This window comes from Balaenoptera acutorostrata, chromosome 15 (assembly GCF_949987535.1).
Source record: "Balaenoptera acutorostrata chromosome 15, mBalAcu1.1, whole genome shotgun sequence".
Taxonomy (NCBI): domain Eukaryota; kingdom Metazoa; phylum Chordata; class Mammalia; order Artiodactyla; family Balaenopteridae; genus Balaenoptera; species Balaenoptera acutorostrata.
Genome location: NC_080078.1, coordinates 65,454,518 through 65,467,861, shown reverse-complemented (window position 1 = coordinate 65,467,861; position 13,344 = coordinate 65,454,518). Strand labels below are relative to the sequence as shown.

General features: G+C 37.8%; 1 protein-coding gene across 9 annotated transcripts in view; it reads left to right on the top strand.

Moving 5' to 3' along the window:
- Positions 1-13,344, top strand: part of NCOA6 (nuclear receptor coactivator 6) — a 100,680-nt gene that overhangs the window by 21,577 nt on the left and 65,759 nt on the right. Inside the window, exon 2 of one of the 9 annotated variants that reach the window (XM_057528560.1) lies at positions 3,348-3,439. The exons of the other annotated variants lie outside the window; for them this stretch is intronic. The gene's annotated coding sequence lies outside the window, so the exon portion shown is untranslated. The remainder of the gene's footprint in view (positions 1-3,347; positions 3,440-13,344) is intronic. 9 annotated transcript variants of the gene reach the window in all.

Below are 13,344 nucleotides of genomic sequence, written 5' to 3'. Positions count from 1 at the left end.
TTCTTTACCTTCCCTGTATCAAACTATATCTCTTTCTTCCTCCTATCTTTCACATCAGATTCTTTCCCCTTCAAGAGAAGATACATAACACAAAGATCATTCTCACAATGAGATTTTAATTTTGAGTGGGTTTTGTGTGTGTGTGTGTGTGTGTGTGTGTGTGTGTTTAAAGATTCAATTAAGGCTTCTCCCTGTATCATTTAGTGTTTATATACATATGTATTTTTTAAAAAAACATTTTGTCTTGGAAATTGAGACAGATACGAAAGGAGAATACTATCATGAACCCCCGTGTACCTTTCACCCAGCTTCAACAATTTATTTTTTACTGATCTTATATGTATAATTCACATACAGTAAGGTGCACTAATTTTATGTGTACAGTTTTCATTTGAACAGATGTATATATCCCCATAATCAAGATACAGACCATTTTCACTCCAAAGGTACCTCATCCCTGTGTAATCAGTCCCCACCCCAGTCTCAGGCAAGTACCCATCTGATGTCTGTTACTGTAAGTTGGTTTTGCCTGTTCTAGAATATCATAGAAATATTCTTTTGATCACCATGAAGTTTTTGAGATTCATTCATGTTTTTGCATGTATCAGCAGTTCAGAGTTCTTCAGACTTGGCACTGTGGACATTTTGGACAGGATAATTCTTTGTCTTGGAGATTGTCCTGTGCATTGTGGGTTATTTAGCAGCATTCCTGACAGCTATCCACTAGAAGCCATTAGCACTCCCCTCCCCATTTGTACAATCAGAAATGTCTCCAGACATTGCCAAATGTCCAACAGGAGACAAAATCCCCTCCCTACACTGGTTGAGAATCCTTTCAGTAGTTGATCCTTTTTATTATGTGGCAGTATTCTATTGTAGGGATATACTTCAGTTTATCCATTTACTAACTGATAAATATTTGATTTGTTTCCAGTTTACTTTCAGTTGAGGCTATTGTAAATAAAGTTGCTATTAATTTTCATAGGCAAGTCTTTGTGTAGACATGCTTTCATTTATTTGGGGTAAATACGTAGGAGTGAGATTGCTGGGTCTTATGATAAGAAACTTTATAACTTTAAACTGCCAGATTGTTTGTACCTTTTTACATTCCCACCATATGAGAGTTCCAGTTGCTCTGCATCTTTGTCAGCATTTGATATTATCATTCTTTTTAATTTTAGCCATTATAGTAGGTGTAGCTTTAATTTGCATTCTTCTGATGATCAATGATGTTGAACATCTTTTCGTGTACTTATTGTAATGTATCTGTTCAGATCTTTTGCCCATTTTTTATTGGGTTGTTTGTCTTATTATTGAGTTTCCTTTGTCTTTTTCCCAACATGCATACAAACATTGAAATAATGAATCAGTTTTATATACTTCTTATACTTAAAATGTGAACATTTCCCATGATGTTAAGTATTCCTGAAAACATGAATTTTAATGGAGAAGCAATATTTGAGTACATTTAAATTGATTAACCACTTCTGCTGTAGAGCCTTGAGCTAGCTTCCAGTTTTTCACTATTATTTTTTTTTTTTTTTAATTTTATTTATTTATTTATTTATTTATTCATTTATTTATTTTTGGCTGTGCTGGGTCTTCGGTTCGTGTGAGGGCTTTCTCTAGTTGCGGCAAGTGGGGGCCACTCTTCATCGCGGTGCGCGGGCCTTTCACTATCGCGGCCCCTCCCGTTGCGGGGCACAGGCTCCAGACACGCAGGCTCAGCAGCTGTGGCTCACGGGCCCAGCTGCTCCGTGGCATGTGGGATCTTCCCAGACCAGGGCTCGAACCCGTGTCTCCTGCATTAGCAGGCAGATTCTCAACCACTGCGCCACCAGGGAAGCCCTTTCACTATTATTAATATTTTGATAAACACCTTCAGATATAAATCTTTAACCACATCTCTAATTATTTATTGAGTTAGATTCCTAGAGGTTAGGATTAGTTATGATGTTAAGGAGAATGAACATGTATAAGCAAAATATGAATGTTAATCTATTTCATTGTACCTTTGCCACATTTGAGTATTTCATTTTAAAAATATTTGCCATTTGATGTTGGAAGAAAGGCATATTTCATTTGCTTCTTTTTTTGATTACTTATGAAATGAAAAAACTTTTCATATATTTATTGATGACTTTTATTTCTAATTTTATAAATTTTCCATTTGGGGGGCCAATTTTTCTGTTGGGATGTTAATGTTTTCCTTAATTTTTAAGAGTACTTTAATGTTAAGTTTGTTAACCTTTTGTCATTTACAAATGTAATTCCCAACTTGTATTTTGCCTTTTTACTCTTGTGTACTTTGTCCTGCAAAATTTTAAAAATAACAATGAAATTATATAATAAAATCTATATTTTGCTTTAGCTCTTCAGTCCGTGAAATGATAAATATACTGTATATGAATATATAACCAGCCTGTGATTGTAGTTTTTTTTTTTTTCAATAAATTTATTTACTTATTTATTTATTTTTGGCTGTGTTGGGTCTTCGTTTCTGTGCGAGGGCTTTCTCTAGTTGTGGCGAGTGGGGGCCACTCTTCATCGCGGTGCACGGGCCTCTCACTGTCGCGGCCTCTTTTGTTGCGGAGCACAGGCTCCAGACGCGCAGGCTCAGTAGTTGTGGCTCACGGGCCTAGTTGCTCCGTGGCATGTGGGATCTTCCCAGACCAGGGCTCGAACACGTGTCCCCTTCATTGGCAGGCAGATTCTCAACCACTGCGCCACCAGGGAAGCCCTGTGATTGTAGTTTTATGGTTTTATTTTTTATATTTAACTTCTGGGGTTTTTTTTGGCCATACCACGCGGCATGTGGGATCATAGTTCCCGGACCAGGGATTGAACCCATGCCCCCTGCAGTGGAAGCACGGAGTCTTAACCAGTGGCCTGCCAGAGGAGTCCCTGTATTTAACTTTTTAGCCAGAATTTTTTAGTATACATTGTTGATAAGGTCTGAATGTTTGTGTTCCCCCAAAATTCATATGTCAAAGTCATAATGCCCAATATGATGGTATTAGAAGGTGGGCCTTTTGGGAGGTGCTTAGGTCATGAGGGTGGAGCCCTCATGCAGTCATGAATGGGATTAGTGCTCTTATAAGAGAGATCACACAGAACTCCCAGCCCCTTCCACCACGTGAGAACACAGCAAGAAGTTGGCAGATTGTAACCCAACCATGCTGGCACAGTGATCTTGGACCTCTCAGCTTCCAGAACTATGAGAAATAAATTTCTGTTGTTTATAAGCCATCCAGTTTATGGAATTTTGTTATAGCAGCTCGGACAGACTAGGACAATTATGAAGTGAGAATTTTTTTTTTTTTTTTTTTTTGGTTGCACCATGGCAGCATGCGGAACTTCCCCAACCAGGGATCGAACCTGTGCCCCCTGCAGTGGAAGCACGGAGTCTTAACCACTGGACGACCAGGGAAGTCCTGAAGTGAGAACTTATAAAATTTTTTCCAAATACTCAACCAATTTGTCCCAACTACAAAACAAAGTCATCTCCTGTAAAGAAATATGACACACACACACACAAAAAATATGACACAACATCCGTTAATGAACAATCAGAAGAGAACTAAATAAAAAGTCACCTACAGCAACCCACAAAATGGAAGACAATATTAGTAAATCATATATCTGAAAAGGAATTTATATCTAAAATTTATCAAGAAGTCTTACAATTCAGTAATAAAAAGACAAACATCCTAATTTAAAAATTGGCAAAGGATTTGAATAGATGTTTCCCCAAAGAAATTATGCCAGTGGCCAGTAAACATAAAAATATGCTCAACACCTTTAGTCATCAGGGAAATGCAAATCAAAACCACAATGAGATACAATTTCACACCCACTAGGATGGCTATAATCAGAAGGATAACAAATGTTGGTGAGGAAGTGGAGAAATTGGAACCCTTGTATACTGCTGATGGGAATGGAGAGTGGTATAACTCCTTTGGAAAACAGTCTGGCAATTCCTCGAAAGGTTAAATATAGAGATAACATATAACCCATCAATTTCACTTCTAGGTATATATATACACCCAAGAGAAATGAAAACATATCTCCACACCAAAACTTGTACACAAATATTCATAGCAGCATTATTCATAATAGTGAATGGTGGAAACAACCCAAATGTGTATTAACTGATGAATGAATGAATGAATATGGTATTTCCATACAAAGGGATATTATTTGGTAATTTAAAAAATGAAGTACTAGCCGTGCTCCGCAACGAGAGTTCGCGACAGTGAGAGGCCCGCGCACCACGATGAAGAGTGGCCCCCGCTCGCCGCAACTGGAGAAAGCCCTCGCGCAGAAATGAAGACCCAACACAGCCAAAAATTAATTAATTAATTAATTTTAAAAAAAATGAAGTACTGTGAACTTGCTATAACACCTTGGAGAAATGAAGCTAAATGAAAGAAGCCAGTCACAAAAGGCCACTTATTGTATGGTTCTTATTGTATGAGGTATCTAGAATAGACCAGTGTTCCTTGACCTAGTCTAAAACTCTATCGTTTAATGGTGGGGAGGAGTAACCCATTAAATTAATGACAGAGCATTTTAGCAAAATTGTTCATAGTACTCAAATGAAGATGATGGTGACTGATAATAGTTTATCTTTATTTTGTACCTTACCTTCCTTTTGAATAATCATTTTTTAAAAATAACATTTGGTGCTAATCATTTGTAACAATTATTTAGACTTAGCCCTATGTTTAACTGATTTCATTTCTTCCTTCCTATTCTCAAGGTCTTTGTTTTTGGTTAATTATTATTCAGATAATATTTTTGTGAAAAGTACGTAATTGGTATACATCTGAAAGTATCATTATATTGATTTCACACTGAATGACAACTTGGTGGGGGAGGGAGCAGAATTATTAGGTCACATTATTTTTTCCACTGTTAATTCTTTAATATTTTGCCATTATCTTGTGGTCTTGCAAAGCAAAACTCTGTGGCCAGACTGAATTTTGGTCCTCTGTGTATGACTTGTTTTTTCCTTCTTGAGTGATTTGGGGCATTTTCTTTATCCTTGAAATCTGAAAATTTCACTAGAACAAATCCAGTTGTCACTATCTTTTTAGTAATTTTGCCTGGTCTTTTGTAAGCTCTTTAGAGCTAGAGATGCAGAAGATTCTTTGACTCAGGAAAGTTTACATTTCCTTTTTAAAAAATCTTTAATTATTATTTCTGTCCATTTGTTTCAGGGATAACAAATTATTTGAAGTTTATTTCTCTCTTCTCTCCTTGTCAGTCCTCTCTCATACTTTTCATTACTTTGTCTTTTCTTTCTCCATTCTGGAAGACTTCTCAAATTTGTTGTCTCCACATTTCTAATTAAGTATTCTGCTCTTTACTTTTTCTAGTTAAGATTTGAATTCTGTTACAGCATATTTGTAATTTTTTACCTTTCTTTTCCCCCTGTCTTATTTCTGCCTGCATCTCAACTAGTTCTTTTCATTTCTGCCTGTGAACTTTGAGCTCTTATTTCAGTGTGTTTTATCAAATTTGTTGAGAGTAATGTAGTTGATTTCTAGAATTTAACCTGTTGCTCCTTATATATTCATTTTCTGAATTACAGATGCAGAGTTTCTCTTCTTTTATGTTACAGAATGTTTTTCTATCTCTCCCCTCAATTATTCTTCCTTGAATAAGGAGAGGGGTATACAGGTCTAGTATGTGCCAAATAGGGTAGACAGTTTCCTTCGTTGACTATTTGGTAGCTGTAGGAATTCTCCTATCAGATGTTAAACTAAAGGACTAACTGATGCACATAGTTTCTGAATACTTTCTAGTGTCCAGCAGTCATTTATGTGTTTCCTGCTGGATTGAGTAGGGGGAATCCCATCCTCTGACCTGGTAATTTGACTTTGGAAAAGAGGATTTGTTTTTTGATCATTTGAAGCCTAGGCTGCAAATAACTGTGATTTCCAGAATGTAATGCTCCCAGGGCTTTTGCTCTCTCAGCCCTTCCTGAAATTGCTTTCAAATCTCAGGGTGTATATACTACTTTGTATGTTATAGAATCTGAAGTAGAGAAGGAAGGCTGTGGGCATGTAATAGCCCTGACCATACTAAGTGAGTCTCTCACAGTAAGGTGATGTGACTTACCACTGCCATTGCTGCCTCTGGAGAAAGCTGTTTTGGAGCAGGTAGTTGGAGGAGGTTAGTTAAAAATCTGTTACCTTCCCTGCTGGCTCTACTGTATCTAAAGCCCCATTCCTGCCTGCTCTTTGGCAGAAAAGTCATCTATGAGTCCAACAGTTCTTTGAGCAGCAGTCTTAGCTTCCAGTGCTGTTGATAACTTTGACTCTTAGTGTTTCCTTAAGTATATCAATGAAAAATTAGGGTGGAGGGGATGATAGAGATGAACCAGGCATTGTTAGGTAGCCTCCATTTTAGCTCCCAGCTTGGTGTTAACTTTTTGAAAGAAGGAAGATGAGAGAAGAGTGTGGAGAATAGCCACTAATGGAAGAAGGAAGAGTTAAAGATCTTGTACCAGATGAGTTCCAGTTTCTCAGGGAAATATGAAAACATTGAAATCAAAGAGCCGAGGTTTAAAATAGTCTTGGTTAAAAAAAAAAATAGTCTTGGTTAGTCTTTGTTTTAAAGTCTGTTTTGTTTGATACAAGTATTGCTACCCCAGCTTTCTTTTTGTTTCCATTTGCAAGGAATACCTTATTTCATCCTCTCGTGTTCAGTCTGTGTGTGTCTTTAGATGGTGAGTCTCTTGTAGGCAGTATGTATATGGGTGTTGTTTTGTATCTATTCAGCCACTCTTTGTCTCTTGAGCATTTAGTCCATTTACATTTAATCATTAATAGTATGTACTTACTGCCATTTTGTTAATTGTTTTCTGGTTGTTTCTATAGTTCTTTTTAGTTCCTTTCTTCTTTATTTTGCTCTCTTCCCTTGTGGTTTGATGACTATCTTCAGTGTTATGTTTGGATTCCTTTCTATTTTGTATGTATATATTATAGATTTTTGTTTTATGGTTACCATGAGGTTCATATACAGCTATATATGTGCGTGTGCATTATTTTAAGTTCAAACGCATTCTAACAACCCTGCACTTTTACTCCCCCACAACCATGTTTAATGTTTTGGCATCATATTTTACCTCTTTTTGTTTTGTGTATCCCTTAACTACTTATTGTGGATAGAGATGATTTTACTACTATTACCTTTTAACCTTCATACTAGCTTTATAAGTGGTTGTTCTACCTTTACTGTATATTTTCCTTTACAAATGAGGGGGTTTTGTTGTTGTTGTTTTGTTTTTTTGCCACGCCACACAGCTTATGGGATCTTATTAGTTTGCTGACCAGGGATCGAACCTGTGCATTCTGCAGTGGAGGCATGGAGTCCTAACCACTGGACCATCAGGGAATTCCCCATAATTTTGATATTTCTAGTTGTGGTCTTTTCTTTTCCTTTTAGAGGAGTCCTTTTAACATTTCTTTTAAAGCCGGTTTAGTGGTGCTAAACTTTTAGCTTTTGCTTATCTGCAAAGCTGTTTATCTCTCCTTCAAATCTGAATGGTAGCCTTGCTGGGTAGACTATTCTTGGTTGTAGGTTTTTTTTCCTTTCATCACTTTGATTATATCATGCCACTTGCTTCTGGCCTGTATAGTTTCTGCTGAAAAGTCAGCTCACGGTCCTATGAGAGTTCCTTTGTATGTAACTAATTGTTTTTTCTCTTGCTGCTTTTTTTTCTTTTTTTTGGCCATGCAGTGTGGCTTGCGGAATCTCAGTTCCCCAACCAGGGATTGAACCCTGGCCACGGCAGTGAAAGAGCCAAATCCTAACCACTAGACCACCAGGGAACTCCCGACTCTTGCTGCTTTTAAGATTCTCTCTTTATCTTTAATTTTTGGCATTTTAATTATAATTTGTCTTGGTGTGGACCTCTTTGGGTTCATCTTGTTTGGGACTGTGTACTTCCTAGATGTGGATGTCTGTGTCCTTTCCCAGGTTAGGGAAGTTTTCAACTATTATTTTTCAAATAAATTCTCTACCCCTTTCTGTCTTCTCCTTCTTGGGCCTCTAAACTGCAAATGTTAATATGCTTGAAGTTTTCCCAGAGGTCTCTCAAGCTAGCCTCATTTTTCTAAATTCTTTTTTCTGTTCAGCTTGTATAATTTCCACTACTCTGACTTCCAGTTTGCTCATCCATTCCTCTGTATCATCTGATCTACTGTTGATTACGTCTGGTGTATTTTTTCAGTTATTATGTCCTTCAGCTCTGTTTGGTTCTTCTTTATATTTTCTGACTCTGTTAAATTTCTCACTTTGTTCATTCATTCTCCCAAGTTTGTTGAGCATCGTATGATCATTACCTTGCACTCTTTGTCAGGTAGATTGCTTATCTCCACTTGGTTTAGTTCTTCTTTGGTTTTGTCTTGTTCCTTTGTTTGGAATATATTCCTCTATTTCCTTGTTTTGCCTAAATTTCTGTTTATTTCTATGTATTCGGTAGGTCAGTTACATTTCCCAATTTTGGAGACATGGCCTTATGTAGGAGATGTCCTATGGGGCCCAGCAGCATACTACCCTCTGGTCACTAGAGCTATATACTCTTGGGGTGCCCACTGTGTGGGCTGTGTGGGTCATTCTTTTGTGGCAGGGCCAAGTACTGTGGACATGCTGGTAGGCAGGGCTGGCTCCCAACCAGGTCGTGCCTCATGGGGTGGCTGCAAACCCACTGGTGGTGGGGCTGGGTCCTGGTGCAACTGGTTACAGGGCCCCAGGGGTCTCTGGGCTGGTGTTGGCCCATGGGTGGGAGGGGCCAGATCCCTAGGGGGCTGAGGCTGGTATTGGCCCGCTGGTGGGTGGGAAAGCCCCTGGCGCTAATAGGCTAAAGGGAGTATTCCAAAATGGCTCTTGCCAGCACCAGTGTCCTCATGGTAAAACAATCTCCCCCATATGGCTGCTGCCAATGTCTGTGTCCCCAGGTCGTGCCCCAGTTGATGCCTACCTCTCCAGGAGGCTGTCCAAGATTAGCAAGTGGTTCTGACCCAGGCTCCTTTCAAGTTACTGCCTCTGTGCTTGGAGAGCATGTGAGATTTGGCATGCACCCTTTAAGAGCAGAGTCTCTGTTTCCTATAGCTTCTAGCTCTTCTGTACATAAGCCCTGCTGGCCTTCAAAGCCAGGTATCCTGGGGGCTCATTTTCCCGGTGCAGAATCCCTGGGCTGGGGATCCTGATGTGTCTTTAACCCCTCGCTCCTTGGGGAGAACCTATGCAATTGTGATTATCTTCTCCTTTGTGGGTTGCCTACCTGAGGGTATGGGTTGTTTTTTTGTTGTTGTTTTTTTAATAGCTCTTTAGTGGAGTATAATAGCTTCACAATACTGTGTTAGTTTCTGTTGTACAACAAAGTGAATCAGCCATATGCATACACATGTCCCCATATCCCCTCCTTCTTGAGCCTCCCTCCCATCCTCCCTATCCCACCCCTCTAGGTCATCGCAAAGCACCGAGCTGATCTCCCTGTGCTATGCTTCTTCCCACCAGCCAACGATTTTACATTTGGTAGTGTATAAATGCCGATGCTACTCTCACTTCGCCCCAGCTTCGTCCTCCCACCCCATGTCCTCAAGTCCATTCTCTATGTCTACCTCTTTATTCCTGCCCTGCAACTAGGTTCACCAGTACATTTTTTTTTTAGATTCCATATATATGCGTTAGCATACAATATTTGTTTTTCTGACTGACTTCACTCTGTATGACAGACTCTAGATCCATCCACATCACTACAAACAACTCAATTTTGTTTCTTTTTATGGCTGAGTAATATTCCATTGTATATATGTGCCACATCTTCTTTATCCATTCATCTGTCGATGGACACTTAGGTTGCTTCCATATCCTGGCTATTGTAAATAGTGCTGCAATGAACATTGGGGTGCATGTCTCTTTTTGAATTATAGTTTTCTCAGGGTATGTGCCCAGTAGTGGGATTGCTGGGTCATATGGTAGTTCTATTTTTAGTTTTTTAAGGAACCTCCATACTGTTCTCCACAGTGGCTGTATCAATTTACATTCCCACCAACAGTGCAGGAGGGTTCTCTTTTCACCACAACCTTTCCAGCATTTATTGTTTCTAGCTTTTTTGATAATGGACATTCTGTCTGGCATGAGGTGATACCTCATTGTAGTTTTGATTTGCATTTCTCTAATAATTAGTGATGTTGAGCATCTTTTCATGTGCCTCTTGGCCATCTGTATGTCTTCCTTGGTGAAATGTCTGTTTAGGTCTTTCGCCCATTTTTTAACTGGATTGTTTGTTTTTTTGATATTGAGCTCCATGAGCTGTTTGTATATTTTGGAGATTAATCCTTTGTTGTTTCATTTGCAAATATTTTCTCCCATTCAGAGGGTTGTCTTTTTGTCTTGTTTATGGTTTCCTTTGCTGTGCAAAACCTTTTAAGTTTAATTAAGTCCATTTATTTATTTTTGTTTTTATTTCCGTTATTCTAGGAGGTGGGTCAAAAAAGATCTTGCTGTGGTTTATGTCAGAGTGTTTTTCCTATGTTTTCTTCTAAAAGTTTTGTAGTGTCTGGTCTTACATTTAAGTCTTTAATCCATTTGGAGTTTATTTTTGTGTATGGTGTCAGGTAGTGTTCTAATTTCATTCTTTTACATGTAGCTGTCCAGTTTTCCCAGCACCACTTATTGAAGAGGCTGTCTTTTCTCCATTGTATATTCTTGCCTTCTTTGTCATAAATTAGGTTCCCATATGTGCATGGGTTTATCTCTGGGCATTCTGTCATGTACCATTGATCTATATTTCTGTTTCTGTGCCAGTACCATACTGTCTTGATTACTCTAGCTTTGTGGTATAGTTTGAAGTTGGGGAGCCTGATTTCTCCAACTCCGTTTTTCTTTCTCAAGACTGCTTTGGCTATTCGGGGTCTTTTGTGTTTCCATATGAATTGTAACATTTTTTTATTCTAATTCTGTGAAGAATGCCATTGCTAGTTTGATAGGGATTGCATTGCATTTGATAGGGATTGAATCTGTAGATTGCTTTGGGTAGTATAGTCATTTTCACAATATTGATTCTTCCGATCCAAGAACATGGTATATTTCTCCATCTGTTTATGTCATCTTTGATTTCTTTCATCAGTGTTTCATAGTTTTCTGAGTATAAGTTTTTCTCCTCCTTAGGCAGGTTTATTCCTAGGCATTTTATTATTTTTTTTACAGTGGTAAATGGGAGTGTTTCCTTAATTTCTCTTTCTCATTTTTCATTGTTGGTGTATAGGAATGCCAGAGATTTCTGTGCATTAATTTTGTATCCTGCAACCTTACCAGATTCATTGGTTAGTTCTAGTAGTTTTCTGGAGGCATCTTTAGGATTTTCTATGCATAGTAGCATGTCATCAGCAAACAGTGACAGTTTTACTTCTTCTTTTCCATTTTGTATTCCTTTTATTTCTTTTTCTTCTCTGATTGCCATGGCTAGGACTTCCAAAACTATGTTGAATAAGAGTGGCGAGAGTGGACATCCTTGTCTTGTTCCTGATCTTAGTGAAAATGCTTTCAGTTTTTCACCATTGAGTATGATGCTTGCTGTGGGTTTGTCATATATGGCCTTTATTATGTTGAGGTAGGTTTCCTCTGTGCCCACTTTCTGGACAGTTTTTATCATAAATGGATGTTGAATTTTGTGAAAAGCTTTTTCTGCATCTCTTGAGATGATCATATGGTTTTTTATTCCTTAATTTGTTAATGTGGTGTATCACATTGATTGATTTGTGTATATTGAAGAATCCTTGCATCCCTGGGATAAATCCCCCTTGATCATGGTGTATGATCCTTTTAATGTGCTATTGAATTCTGTTTGCTAGTATTTTGTTCAGGATTTTTGCATCTGTGTTCATCAGTGATATTGGTCTATAATTTTCTTTTTTGTGATATTTTTTTCTGGTTTTGGTATCAAGGTGATGGTGGCTTCATAGAATGAATTTGGGAGTGTTTCTCCCTCTGCAAGTTTTTGGAAGAGTTTGAGAAGGATCGGTGTTAGCTCGTCTCTAAATGTTTGACAGAATTCACCTGTGAAGCCATCTGGTCCTGGACTTTTGTTTGTTGGAAGATTTTTAATTATGGTTTCAATTTAATTACTTGTGATAGGTCTGTTTATATTTTCTAATTCTTCCTGGTTCAGTCTTGGAAAATTGTACCTTTCCAAGAATTTGTCTGTTTCTTCATGGTTGTCCATTTTATTGGCATATAGTTGTTTGTAGTAGTCTCTTATAATCCTTTGAATTTCTGCAGCGTCAGTTGTGATTTCTCCTTTTTCAATTTCTAATTTTATTGATTTGCGTACTCCCTTTTTTTCTTGATGAGTCTGGCTAAGGGTTTATCCATCTTGCTTATCTTCTCAAAGAACCAGCTTTTAGTTTTATTGGTCTTTGCTATTGTTTTCTTCATTTCTATTTCATTTATTTCCTCTTCGATCTTTATGATTTCTTTCCTTCTACTGACTTTGGGTTTTCTTTGTTCTTCTTTCTCTAGTTGTTTTAAGTGTAGGGTTAGATTGTTTATTTGAGATTTTTCTGTTTCTTGAGGTGAGATTGAATTGCTATAAACTTCCCTCTTAGAACTATTTCTGCTGCATCCCATAGGTTTTGGGTCATCGTGTTTTCGTTGTCATTTGTTGCTATGTATTTTTTTACTTCTTCTTTGATTTTTTCAGTGATCTCTTGGTTATTTAGTAGCGCACTGTTTAGCCTCCATGTATTTGTGTTTTTTACAGTTTTATTCCTGTAATTGATTTCAAGTCTCATAGTGTTGTGGTCAGAAAAGATGCTTGATATTTCAGTTTTCTTAAATTTTCCAAGGCTTGATTTGTGACCCAAGATGTGATGTATCCTGGAGAGTGTTCTGTGTGCACTTGAGAAGAAAGTGTATTCTGCCACTTTTGGGTGGAATGTTCTGTAAATATTAATTAGATCTATCTGGTCTATTGTGTCATTTAAAGCTTGAGTTTCCTAATTTATTTTCTGTTTGGATGATCTGTCCATTGGTTTAAGTGGGATTTTAAAGTCCCCTACTATTACTGTGTTACTGTTGATTTCTCCTTTCATGGTTGTTAGCATTTGCCTTATGTATTGAGGTGCTCCTATGTTGGGTGCATAAACATTTATAATTGTTATATCTTCTTCTTGGATTGATGCTTTGATTATTATGTAGTGTCCCTCCTTGTCTCTTGTAACAGTCTTTATTTCAAAGTCTATTTTATCTGATACAAGTCTTGCTACTCCAGCTTTCTTCTGATTTCCATTTGCATGGAATATATTTTTCCATCTCTGCACATTCTCA